Raw genomic sequence first — 13,223 nt, 5'->3', positions numbered from 1 at the left:
TTACACTTGACTGCCTTCTTCAACAATGTGCAATCACCATTTAATAGGAAAATGGAGCAGAGTGCAAACAGGAAAAGGAAAGGCCCGATTAAAACCCACCAGTCCTAGAGCTGACGATACCCCCACTACGGAAACAAGGCACACGCTGAGCTCGGAGGAGCACGACAGCCCCTCACCAGCACTGACAGACAACACGAAGCAGAATTACCAAGGGGAAGTATTTTTCACTGAGAAGCAGGGTGCTGGCTATCATGATACATCAACTTGCTTTCCTTTTTGTTAAGGAAAACAAAGCAAGTGCTTCAGATACATAGTCCTTTTTGCTAGCTAACAAAAGCCAGATCCACCAGGAAAAACCAAGAAGATGGGGTTTGAGCTCTGAGCATTCCCAAGTCCAGCAGTGACACAGGCCAATCCTTTTCTACCCAAAGGCAACAGAATTTGGGCTCAGCTCCACTATCTGGAAAAAGAGTGAGGCATCCTATCCAAGAGAAGTTGGCTATCTCAGTAGCGTGACTTCAGTAACGTCTCTCAAATCCTGCCGCTGCACGGAGTGCCCTTCGCAGCCCACGGGCAGCAGGGGCAGGTTTCAGATGCCCCCGTCAACACTCAGTACGGGCTGGGCTGCCAGTGATAATCCCACCACGGCAAGACTTCTTTCTGTTAGAAAGCAAGCAACTGAAGAGTCAATCCCTTGTTTTGACTTCACTTCAAATCCATGTATACACATCCCCCGTTCAGAAAACTATTAGCTAGATCTGAGAGGCTGCACTAAAGGATGTGCTGCTCACCGCCATCTACACCTTAGTGACCGGCGGGATGGTTTCTGAAAAGACAGCACTGACTTGGCCTCACAGCTCAAGCTGGGTTACCTAAGAGTATTCGCCTTACAGCACTGCCCAAAGATTCACTTTCATACTCAGACCATACTTGACAGGTTGATTGTTTTTGTTGTTGTTTTCATTTTTATCATTTATGTTGCAGGTCTGTTATTAACGGACTCTCATTTACACATGTCAGAAGATGAGAGAAATAACCTAATTACCTGCTTTCCCCATCAGTGAAGGAACAGGGGGCTACCAATTTGCTTTCCATTCCTTTCTCTTCTTTCTTTTTATGGGTGAGATTTACCATCCCCTGTCAGCTGCGAGCTGGAAGAATCATTTTCTAATTATCAAGATTTCTCACACACCAACTTTGAATCCTTGGGCTTTTTTTTCCCCTCCTAAATTAGGAAAATATTCCTTTGAAACAATGTTTCATTTTCAATTGGCTCTGAAAAACATCTGAATTTCTGCGTAGCTTTTAATTGATATTCACAATACATTATTAATGACAAAACCAAAAGAATATCGCTAGAGCAAACAAGTAAACAGCCCCATTTCTGTAACTTACTGGCAATCTGAACAAAATTATTAGAAAAAGCTTTTAATTTTTTTTAAGCTAGGTAGAAACTTTACCTTTTTATTTTGCCAAGTATAGTTTTATTTGTAATATGAGGGAATTTTTACAACGGTGGTTTTTTGTTAGCTCACTGTCTCAGAATCTTAAATTATCCATTTACGGCCAGGTTGGTGCTTTGCACCTCACCTCCCTCCTCGAGTCATTCTGCCGAGTTGAAGGCAGCTAACCCGTCCTCTGAACTGAACAAGTGGGAGACATTTCATGTCCAGCTGTAATTTCAAAACCAGCTGTAATTACACATTCTAGCAGAGCTAATACATACAACGGGCTCCTTAAGCAGCTGTCAGGATGGTAAACTATTAGTAAAATAAATCTGCCACCAAAATGGGCTTCTAGGCAGTGCCTCTGACAGTGAGAAACTTCACTGTGTCCAAGCAGGAAAGATGCTAAGAGGCAAAGGGCACTGCTAATTTCAATCTCACTCCCATTTGCCCTTGTAAACTGAAAATACTGACAACATCTTGCTCACGTACATTGTAAAGCTGCAGTAGTAGCTTCGGCCTTATCCAGCTAAACTCAAATTGCAGATCCTTTCTAGATCCCTAGACTGATACTAGGCAAGACTGAGCAACAAACAGACAATCCGCTACAGACAATCTTCAGAGCAAAAGCTTCCAAGAGAAGTATCACAGAGAAAGGAGTACGCTGCTAACATCTAGAAAACTAAAAGATAGGAATTTATCTAACCAGCTGCCTGGGGCAAAACATCTATGCTCAGATAAGTAATGATCAGAGTTTCACTGCCCAACTGCATGATAGGCAGTATCTGCTATTACAGTCACTGAAGTCTGATTACAAGAAAGCTGTATTGAACAAATATGGATCACCCCCCGTTTTAAGTGAACGTGGGAAGAACGACAGAAAGGATAGCACTGTCTGAGCACTCAACAGCACAGCAATTTAACCCCAGCTCGTCAGCGGCAGATTCTAGCTCCGTGTATAAATTGTATGTCTGACATACAACAGCAACAAAACCAATCCTGGAAAGATTCTACATGTTAATAAAATATCATTCATTTCCCTCAGCTATTAAAAAAATAGATCAAGATTTACATCAAAGCACTGCTGGAAAAAGTGAGCAGAAAGAAGAGATGCAACACAAGGCTGGGATGAATAACCAAGGTGTGAGCAGCCAAATGAATACAGGCACAAAGTTCAGACATAGTCCTAACTAAGAGATCTTATTCCAGAGGACAGGACAATCGAAACAGCTAAACCGCAGTTCAGAAACATTTCAGCCATAATTTATTTCTTGAAAGAGCTTTAGATAAAATAATTAAATGAATGTCAGGAAGAAAGCTCCAGTTATGTATTTTATAATCAGGCAGTTCTGTTAAGCCAACTGTCTCAGTAAATGACTTCATACCTGGATAAGTTCTCAACTTAAAAATGTCATTGCTTTATACATCTAATTCCAGCGTTCCCAATACATTCAATAGAAAAGACAAGTTCCAAATCTCAGAAACCAGATGAATCCAAATCTGGCTGGCTATGGATCAGCAAAACCAGACAGTAACCAGCAGCACCTTTTTTAGTGTTTTTGTTTGTTTGTTTGTTCTTTAATGTAAGTGATAAGGATGCTGGAAGGTCCCAGCTTCTGGAGCATTACAGGAATTAGTATCCCAGAACAGGGACTCCTCCCTTAGCCTGCTCACAGGCACAGGCAGCAGCCACAGGCTGCAACACTTCGATGCTTTCCTACCCAAATGGAAAAAGATTTAACCTAATCTGTAAGAAATGAAGTCAAAATGCCAGCATCTTGTAAGTGAAAAGATTAATCCCGCTTTGAATTAGATCCAGCACAATGACACAGTGGCCAGGAAATCTTGCAGTAGTGCATACAGCATTAAGTAACAGCTATGATTTCTCCCCTCTATAACTTATTCCACTTGGGTTCTCGCACCTACGCTATCACCATGGTACCAAGTATGTTCCACTACAGTAGCAGCATTACAACTTTGACACATGACACACAGCTTATGGGTTTCTTTCCTTCTTTCCATCCCCAAAGAGGCATGCAGTTTTAATTCCTTACCCATTCTTTAAACTATTTGAAACATAATTGGTAAAGTTATTTTAATTATGGAGGGTAATATCAAAACACACATTCAGCTGAGAATGGAGGAGCTATATGGTGGGTTTAGATCCATAAAGAGTTTAATTTTTTTAACAACCTGAATAAAACAGTACCTCTTCGAAGTGATCTTTAACCTAAGAAAGTTCTGTTCTACATGAAGAGCTGAGATGTCATTACAAGAAGTCTTTTAGATGTCCCAGGCACCAATAATTAGAGCAGTGAACAAAACCACTGAGACCTTAGGTTTCTCCGGGAGGCGAGTACAAAGATTTAACAGTAAATTTGATCTCTGTACCACAGAGCGTGCAGGTGAGCCTGAAACTGCTGCATTTTGTAATCCCAGGACAGAATCACGCTTCAGTAAATTGCTGTATATTCTAGCCCAGACAAGAAATTAGAGAGGTACCTATGAAAGAGGGCAGGTTGCCATCCAACCGGTCACGATACAGTCTCTTAGCCCCACTACAGGGTAGAATACAATGCTCACCAAGACTGAAACAGAGAATTTTGGCTTAAGCAAACAGACCAGGAAAATTGCTGTAGGTATAAATCAGCCCTGATATTCACAGGAGGCTGTACCATAGCTCCAGACTCTTCCAAATACTTTAGGCTGCAAGCCAGCATTATCTCTAGCAATATTAATAATTAATTTTAATATTAGCTGTTAACCCAAGAGTTGCTTTGAGGCAAATATGGAGACAGATTGAAGACAAATGGTGCTGCCATAAGCTAACAGAAGTAGCAAAAGAAAAACACGCTTAATGAACACAACCCATTCTTTAAGAGGTTCAATCCACTACTGACAGTATTTTGATTAATTCAAGCAGTTATTTTTCTGCACATAGCTTTTCTGATTTGTAGAGGTCAGCTAATCACAAGGTGTCAAAACAGGGTAATAGTGTTTAACATTTCCAAAATTCTATTTAAAAAAAACTACAAACACCCTCAAAAGACAAGCATTATACTTGTTTAAACAACTAGACTCCCTGCCACAAAGAGAACACAGACTTTAATACACCTTATAATATAGGACAAATAAAAAAAGCCCCAAGGGCTTCTACCTATGAGTAATACAAGAATAAATTAAACTGTACAGGAAGAATAGAAAGGAATTTTCTCCTTTCTTTTCTAGTATGTCTGTGAACCTTCCCTTTATAAAGCCACACTGGGTGACTGACAATATGGTAAGTCTTCAGTCATGCAGATAAAAAAAATTTCTACTTCTATGACAGAGAAAATAAATCTGAGACTGAGTTGGATACATTACTGGTAACCTGAAAAGACCAGGCAATGCCTTTTCATACTGAGCTTCAGCATGCAACAAGTACCTCCATACAGCATTTTAAGGGGAATTTCTCCAGTTTCCTGCTTAGGACCTAAGACCATTTGAAGTGCTCTGACTTGAAGACTCTCTGACTCCGGTCCTGGCTCAGGAGTCAGCTGTCCTCCACACACCTGCGGCATATGAGTTCTTGATCTGTCACCAGAAGTCGTTTAATAGAAACACAGGAATTGGTTACAGGTACTGATATGGCATTTCATCATAATAAAATCAGATATGAACCTGAAGAAATGGATAGATTGTGCTCCTAAAGCCCTACTGATCTGCACTAGGATCCATCAGAGATTGAATCTTTTGCCTCAGGGTATTCTAGTAGATGAACTACCAGGTTTTCTAGGAAATAGAAGTATGCCTTCACAGCTATGAAAATTTTTTTTTTGTTTGATCACTGTTTTGGATGATCATTCCAAAGAACATAATTAAAAAATGATGGCATTAGATGTTAGAGTGAATCTTTATAAGGGGAAAGCATCATTTGTTTGTTTGGTTGGGTTGGTTTTTTAAAAAAAATTATTTTATTTTACACACACACTGTATTATAAAACATTAAACAGATATAATATATTGGGGTATATGTAAGTATATTTACATGCATATACACACATGTATTTACCTCATAAATTCCATGTAAAGTAATATTTATATAGTGTGAAACTCCATGACACACACGGCATGAACATGCCAGAGGACTCTGAGCTGACAAAGGCATCAAACACCTACAAAGTTTTCTTTCAATCTAACATAGACAATAAAACCAAGATTACCAAACTGAGACTCAGTCTAGAGCTTCTTAAACCATATCCTCAAATCGAACATGTTTTGGGATTTTTTTTGTTTTTATTCTATGCCTGGAAATTTTAATAGAAATGTTATTGTACATTTGAAAACAGAACAAACTTGAGGGATTATATCAAATCAATTCCACCGGGATTTGTGTCCGCTCTAATCCCCTATTCAGTCTCAATCTCATTAACATATCAGGCTTAATTGGCATTTCATCCCTGCATTGTGTCTCCAAAATGAACAAGGTGTAATTATGTTAAAAAGAGCACTTCAACGGTTTTAGTTTAATTCATGTCATTCATCCGCGTCAGAATGAACGCAGATGTTCTATTGCGGGATACAGCAAGAGATGAGCAGCTTTGAAACTACACTTTTTAGTTGAAAACTTTATGTTAAAAAAGTTATTTAAGTGAAACGTAAAACACAGTATTTTCTTCTTTTGTTTCAGTTGCTATACAACATTAACTTTCAAAAGCTGGTTCTGCTTAATTTGATTTTTCATTTTCAAATGAACAGCTGTGTTTAAGTCTAAAAGCCCTTTGTTTAAGCATACAGAGCCCCAGAAAAGGTTTGAACAAAGCATCTTTCTGTAAACACTTGATTACCAGGAAAGGCCTGGCTTTCAAAGTAATCTAGGGGTGTTTTTGCTCTAGGTTCTCTTTTAAAGGAAAAAATTGCATCACTTCTCAGATGTCAAACAACAAAAGCAACAAATGTTTTACTAATTGCATGGGCTTCTTGTATTCAAGGTAAATAAGGGAAGATAGAAGAGGGTTTTCCAAATGGCCATTTTCAAACAATTTTTCCCCCTTCCCCAGTTACAGGCACAAACCCACATTAATGAAAACCACAACTAATCGGCATCATATTTTACCTGTCAGCAAATCAACCATTCTTGAATTTTGTGGTCAGATGAGTCCTCTGTAATACTGATAGTTCCCGGACAACCGGAGTATTTGTATAAGATATGCTATTTTAATTAATATTTAGGTTCAACAAAGCTACAGAAAACAAGGATGTCACCTAAGAATCATTTAATAAGGATTCTTTAACCGAATGTTATTGCACATTAAGGAAAAGGCTCAGAGAGGAGGCCCAAGCACCTGCCCAGACTTTCAGTTTTAATATTCATTTTGGTAGTGCTGTACTCCCCGTTTCACGGTTCTTGTAGGGAAGTAAATGCACAAGTGGAATTCTCTTTATTTAAAATTAGGTAAGGTTTCTTAAGTAATTACTGGTGAAAATATTTTGGAAATTTAAATATACTTATTAAGCCATTTCCTATTATATTTTCCCAACTGGGAAACATTAAAAATACAACACCTATTGTATAAATTCTGTAATTTCCTAATTACATGGCATCAGGTAAATATGAGACACTTTAGAGTAGCAGGTAAACGTGTAATTAGGGAATTAAAATTTATTATTCAGAATGCATAATAATGATGACTGATTCAAAGGTGCATGCAATCAAAGCAGCAAGCAGAAGTACCTCTGTAAAATCACTGATACAGTAGACAATGGTGGCTCTTAATTCATTACAGGTGATGGGAGTATAATATCCAAATGCACCCCGAGTAATTCATTCACAAACACATTAAACAGATCATGTAAAAGGTTCTGGTCAAAGTCAGCGTGACGAAAAATCTTTAACAAAAGCAGAGACACAGCATTCACAAAAAATATTGGTGTCTTTTTAATCAAGTAATAACCAGTTAATGATGCTTTATCAAAATATGACATGGATTTAGAAATCACAATGCAAATTCCTCCTAGCATATGCATACACACAACACTGTCTTCCTGTCATCTTCTGAAAGGAAAAGGAAATTTAATGTTACCATACCACTTTGTATGCAAAGGATGTAAGTTCTAAACTATTCTAATAAAAAAAAGGTAACATAACTATAAGCACCTCTTATGTTTTTAGGGTTTTTTAGCAAACCCCATGTTTTTAGGGTTTTTTAAATCATTATTATTTAAAATCAAGGTTAGACAATGATTCTGGGCATCTTTTTCCTCCCCTATAATACCTGCTGGCCAATTTAATCTACATAAAATAGACAGTAGATGTCTCAAGGATAATTTTCTTCCTACAAGTTTTGTGAAAACAAGCAGCTGGTGAGGGGACAATTGACAATTCACAAATTCACCCTTAAGTCCCTGATCTAATCCCTGGTGTTGAATACAGCAACTCACATTCTGCTATCCAAAATACTCCATAGGAAAAGAGCAATGAAGAGAAAAGGATAGTGGTTTTCCAGGCTAACAAAAAATCAACGGAAAAATTAAGCACAATTCAGTTTAAAGAAAGCTAATTAACCAAGACTAAGAAATCCATAGGAAATTAAAGCTTTTTCATTGCTCATGAAACTACTTGTTTGGTCCTTCTGATAAGAGCTGCTAAAAGGTCTGTTCAATATTTGACATACTTAACCCTAAAAAGTACTTTTCCCAGGACTGGGAAATTTCAGGCCCCGAGTTCAGAGACATTTAAGCATATGCTCAATCATCTTATCCAGTTGAAATCCAAGCACACAAGTGGTCCAATTCTTCTTTGGACTGAGACCCACACTACCTGGACACAGTATTACACTTCACTTGTCTTCCTTTATCTATTAACATACACAGGAAAAAGCACAAAAGCAGCAGAAGCTGATCAAGCAGAAGCACATTTCAGGTTTACCTTCAACTAAGTCAGATTTAATACAAAACAAAATGTATTCATTGATTGCCAGTAATAAAAGTCTGTTTATTTCATGCTACTGTAACTTGGGAGCTAGCACTTATCTCCAGCAATACCATTATGTTTAGTATTCTAAACTTATAAACAACATGACCCTCTAGGCTTGGAAACAAGTCCAAAATCTGATCTGTGTTTTTATTTCAGCATTGCATTTATGACCATACAGTGCAGTTAGAATATAAACAGTTTTAAAGCCACCTGCTTTTGCAAAAGTTATTTTCCATAATTAAGTATTTTCATATCAAAGTCATCCAGGTTATCTAAAAACATTTCTTTTTCCTTCATATATATAATCAAAACCAGCATATGGTATGAAATAAAACTGTAACTATAAGAACACAAGCAAAATTATGTCACTAAAATGATTATTGCAAATCTCAAACCTCAGAAAAAGCAAGACCTTAACTTGCATCACTGTCTTCATTCAAATAAGAGATGCCATAAAAGTCTAAGTTATCCTCAATACCAGTTGCATATTTTTATATCTTCTATGACTGTGCTTTTTGACGGGGTCTAGCATTTATCCTGTTAAACCATATCAAGTCTTCTCATCAAAATCCCATATACTTCATTACTCATCAGTGAAGGGCTATCTTACTTGGAACACTGGACTGTACATTCCTTGCCTCTGGATACCACCCCTCCCAGCAGATTGTATTTTGAGTTCCCTGATCAACATTAGCAATAGAGCTTATTTTGCACTGCGCAGTCTCTTGGCGAGCACAGGCCTCAGTAACCTGTTACAAAGCACCTGAAGGTAGGAATGTCCATCTGTCATGTCTGCTCAGGAGATGGAAACTATCTACATCTTGTCACACATTGGATAGATGTCCAAAGTACTAAAGAGTATACACCTCACGGCATAGCCATAAGGTAGCCATTACTCAGCACCATCCTCCTTTACATGATATGAAGCCCATGCACACACCCACCAGATGAGATAATACGGGTCCAACACGTGACAATCACAAGCATTTGTGAAGCCCAGGAAAAAAGCTGCAGGGAGTGGACTACTGAATTAATTCAAATGGCTTACAGACAAGGGCGGGAATGAGTTGCAAGTTCATCAAGAAGCAAAAAGCATCAGCTAAACTGTTCCTAAATGCCACATATGGGTCACAAGTGCCAAGTGAACCATCCATTTTAATAAAAAGTAGATTTCTATGGAAGTCAAAAGCCATGCACAGTTTAGCTGCTGAAGAATTAATGAACTTGTAATAAATAAGATTTAGGTAAGAGGCTACACAGGTACGCACAGAAGGCACATAGAGAAGTCATGCAAATATGGACTTCAACTAAGAATTTTAAGCTTGCTCTTTAAATCTCTAACTCTTAAAAGCCAATTTGTCTGGCATTCATGGTAAAGCAAATTCAAGTGCATGAAAAGTTTTTAACATACAGCTGGGGAGGCTACAGATTGGCCTTCTCTCCTGTAAAATCAAACATGCTAAAATGGCAACAATAAATCAATGAAGCTAGGTAGGGAGGTAAAGAACAGTACACAGGAAAGCTTGCTTAATACAAAGAAAATGGAAATGCAGGGAACTGGTAACATTAGTAAGTACAGTCAAAGAAAAAAAAAAGAAGGAAAAAAGATAAGATCAAGAGTTATCTTCAGAAAACATTGAAAGCATATAGAGACAGGATAAAAGAAACAGTTGTGTATATAATGATAATTTTACCAGGGATGAGAAAAATGCTTCTTTATATAGGCATGGAGCACTCTACTTGTATATGAGGAAGATAAACTAGAATACCACCTATGTGAGCAATCAATTTTCCAGCAACATCAGGAGGTGGAGCTGGGTATTGAATAGGTAACAGAAAAGATTAGGGAGAAGTCAGGTGTACTGAAAGCAAACAGAGAACCACATTTAGGTAATTTTCAACCACTGCTATTAAAAGTAATCCCACTGCAGCCCCTTACACAGGGCAGAAGCTGTAACAAGTATTTCCTAAGAGCTCCAAAATTCAGCTCAGTTTCAGGTACAGCATCACAGAATATGAGAAGATAAAAAAGAGAAAGATATCATTAAATTATAAAGCAAAATATTTGGGCATCAGATATTTTTAGCTAGGATTGGCAGAAGACTACACTGAAGTAAATCATAAGTAGCAGAACTGAGAGAAAATTCTATGACTAAACAGAATTTATGTTAATACTGCCTAGGATAAAAATTCAAGGATCTGGCAGAAGCTAGCCCGTAAGGCAGTTCTTGGCTACAGAACTGTGTATATAACTTTCATATATTTTACTGAAGCTTTCATTATAGGTAATCAAATTAAATCAACAATAGGCCAGCTGTTCTACTCCAGAAAAAAAACGTATCTATAGTCATTTGGGGATATATCAAAAGTTAAATGTGTCATGGATTGTGACACAGCCATATTGGTTGTTCCCTCAAATACAGATCAGCAGATGAAATACAACATTCAAAACTCCAATAAATCAATTGAAAGCATATGACACAATCCCTACAAATTTAGGGTCTGGTCTAGAATCCAAGAGGTTCTTTCCAGTTCCTTCATTTCCATGACAGTCATGGCCAAGCTACAAGTTGCTGAGCAGTACCTGCCTGTACGTAACCACACGGCATGCTCTGCAAAACCCCATTTACAGAAAGGAAGAATATTCTCTCAGGAAATGGAAAGCACAGGTACAAAGAGTTAATGTACAGAAGAACATTAAGACTACATCCCGCAGGATAATCACTCGCAGTGCTTGGTCAGGCCTGCCTCCTGGTGCCTTGATCAGTCCCTGCTGAGAAGAGCAGCAGTCTGCTGATTTATACATTTTTTTGTTTTGTTTTAAATGCTGTGTGTACTATGTCAGAAGAAAAGAAAAAGGAATCCTTTCTAGAAATGCCAAGGAGAATTTCATATAATATTTCTTTAAATTTTAATGAAACATCAAAATGTTTGGGGTTCCCCCCCTCTTGTATGGAAATCACACTACATTGTTGGGAAGCATGCTTTCATGGTAGTTCTATTATTAAGCCATCATGAAAAATGTATCAAAGACAGTTCCACAAAACTAGTATTTATTTTCTCAAAAGTGAAAATACAACACCAAAAAAAATCCCAACCTATCAGCGTAAAATCATGCAAAAACACAATCTAACAGAACATTAACAAAAAAAAAATCCAAACTGAAAATACTGCAGAAACAGAAAACTTGACAAGCTTCAATACACACATTCTCATAATGTGAAAAATAGCACACAACTAGCCCAGCTGTGACACCATCCACTGACTTTCTGCCTGGCCATTTTCCAGGTAACTCAGCAGCTGGAATGCCATGAAGGAATGCCCTCACTTCTATATTAGAGTTAAAATATTAATTTCCAAAAGCCACTTTTGGTGTCTAGGGTTGATGTGATGGGGAGAACCAGTTTACATCTTCTCACGTGGATTACCTTAGTATTCTCTGGACTGTCCATGTTAAAGATGTTTTTCACTTTAGCAACCTTGAGCAAAGTCCTCTGTCTAAAATGGATGATGGAGTAAGCACTGGTGCAGCCTATTTTTCGCTTGTGATCGTCTTCAAAAACTTTCAGGCCCTCACTAGTGTCAAAAGCCTTTCCAGTGTTCTCTGTGAGGACTTCCAGAACACTCACTTTTCATCAAGGACCAAGGGATCTTATGCTCGCAGGGTGTAACGTCATGATGCTTCATCTCTGACAATGCTAAAATTTGCATGACTTGAGAGCAGAAGTCATTTAAGGGAAGAGACTGGTTAATCCTTTCAAGGTACAAATCACAATGGTAAGATCAAACCAGTGCAGAGGAGAGCTGCATCCACTAGTCTCCATTGACTTAATGGTGAATAAAATCATATACTTGCACATCTGTTTGAAATGCACATTTTCAGGTCAGATGATCCTAGGAATTGTAACTAGGGTCACCTCAGGAGGTACAAGTGAAGTTTGTACCTCCGTGTTCCCCATCCCTACGTAAGTAGCCCCTTGGGAGATGTTAAATCTGCACAGACAAATCCTACATCACCCCATGTCTCCCACAATGGAACCTGGGCTGAATGAGGTCTCTTGACAGCAGCAGAGAGCTCCCAGAGAGCACCCATTTTCTACGTGGGCTGCTCTACCTTCATGTAACACGATCAAAATATATATCAGGAAGAGACCACAAGCTCCTGAGAAAGAAGGCTGAAAAGCAAGATGCCACAACTGCAACAATTCCTCCAGCTCACTGCCTGCATCTGAAACAGCACTTTGGGGAAAAGCAACAGACAGGACTAGGCTGCTATCTGTGGCAGCCTGCTCGCAGAGACCCACGAGATACGGACAAACAAGTCAAAGGATGTGTTGTGTAGCACATGTAGATAATTTTGATGCTTGTGAGAAATGTCAGATCCCCAGTGCACATGTTGCACCACTATAAAAAAGCACACTGTAAATTGGACATGGCACATCAACGTGTCAGTGGGACCATGTAAGGGTACAGATACGGGACCGCAGCATATAGTTTTTGAGAGCTCCCATACTAGGCTCTGAGGAGCTGCAGTACACAGCATTTTTTTCAGAAAGAGACACCTCCCACATTCTCCCACATATGGTTTATTAATAAGTCAATGAAACTTATTTACAGAATATATTGATGACACAACAGTTCCTGGATCTCCTGACACCCTCTGATCAGCTAGGTCTTTTACACCTTGCACATTATAAATATTGCATCTTAAAAACTAAATAACAAGAAACCCTTGAAAATTTTAGTGTGCTAGAAAAAAGGTTTCAAGAACACACCATCAAGTTCTAGCTTCCTGGATGCTGCTAGGAGAACATTTCTCATTC

The 13,223-nt window shown here is 38.4% G+C and overlaps 1 protein-coding gene across 4 annotated transcripts in view; it reads right to left on the bottom strand.

Annotated features, from left to right (window-relative positions):
• MAD1L1 (mitotic arrest deficient 1 like 1) overlaps positions 1–13,223 on the bottom strand; it is a 378,641-nt gene that overhangs the window by 291,788 nt on the left and 73,630 nt on the right. The gene's annotated exons all lie outside the window — the stretch shown is intronic.

This window comes from Ciconia boyciana, chromosome 13, assembly GCF_034638445.1.
Source record: "Ciconia boyciana chromosome 13, ASM3463844v1, whole genome shotgun sequence".
NCBI classification, from domain to species: domain Eukaryota; kingdom Metazoa; phylum Chordata; class Aves; order Ciconiiformes; family Ciconiidae; genus Ciconia; species Ciconia boyciana.
This window is presented reverse-complemented; position numbering and strand designations above follow the sequence as displayed.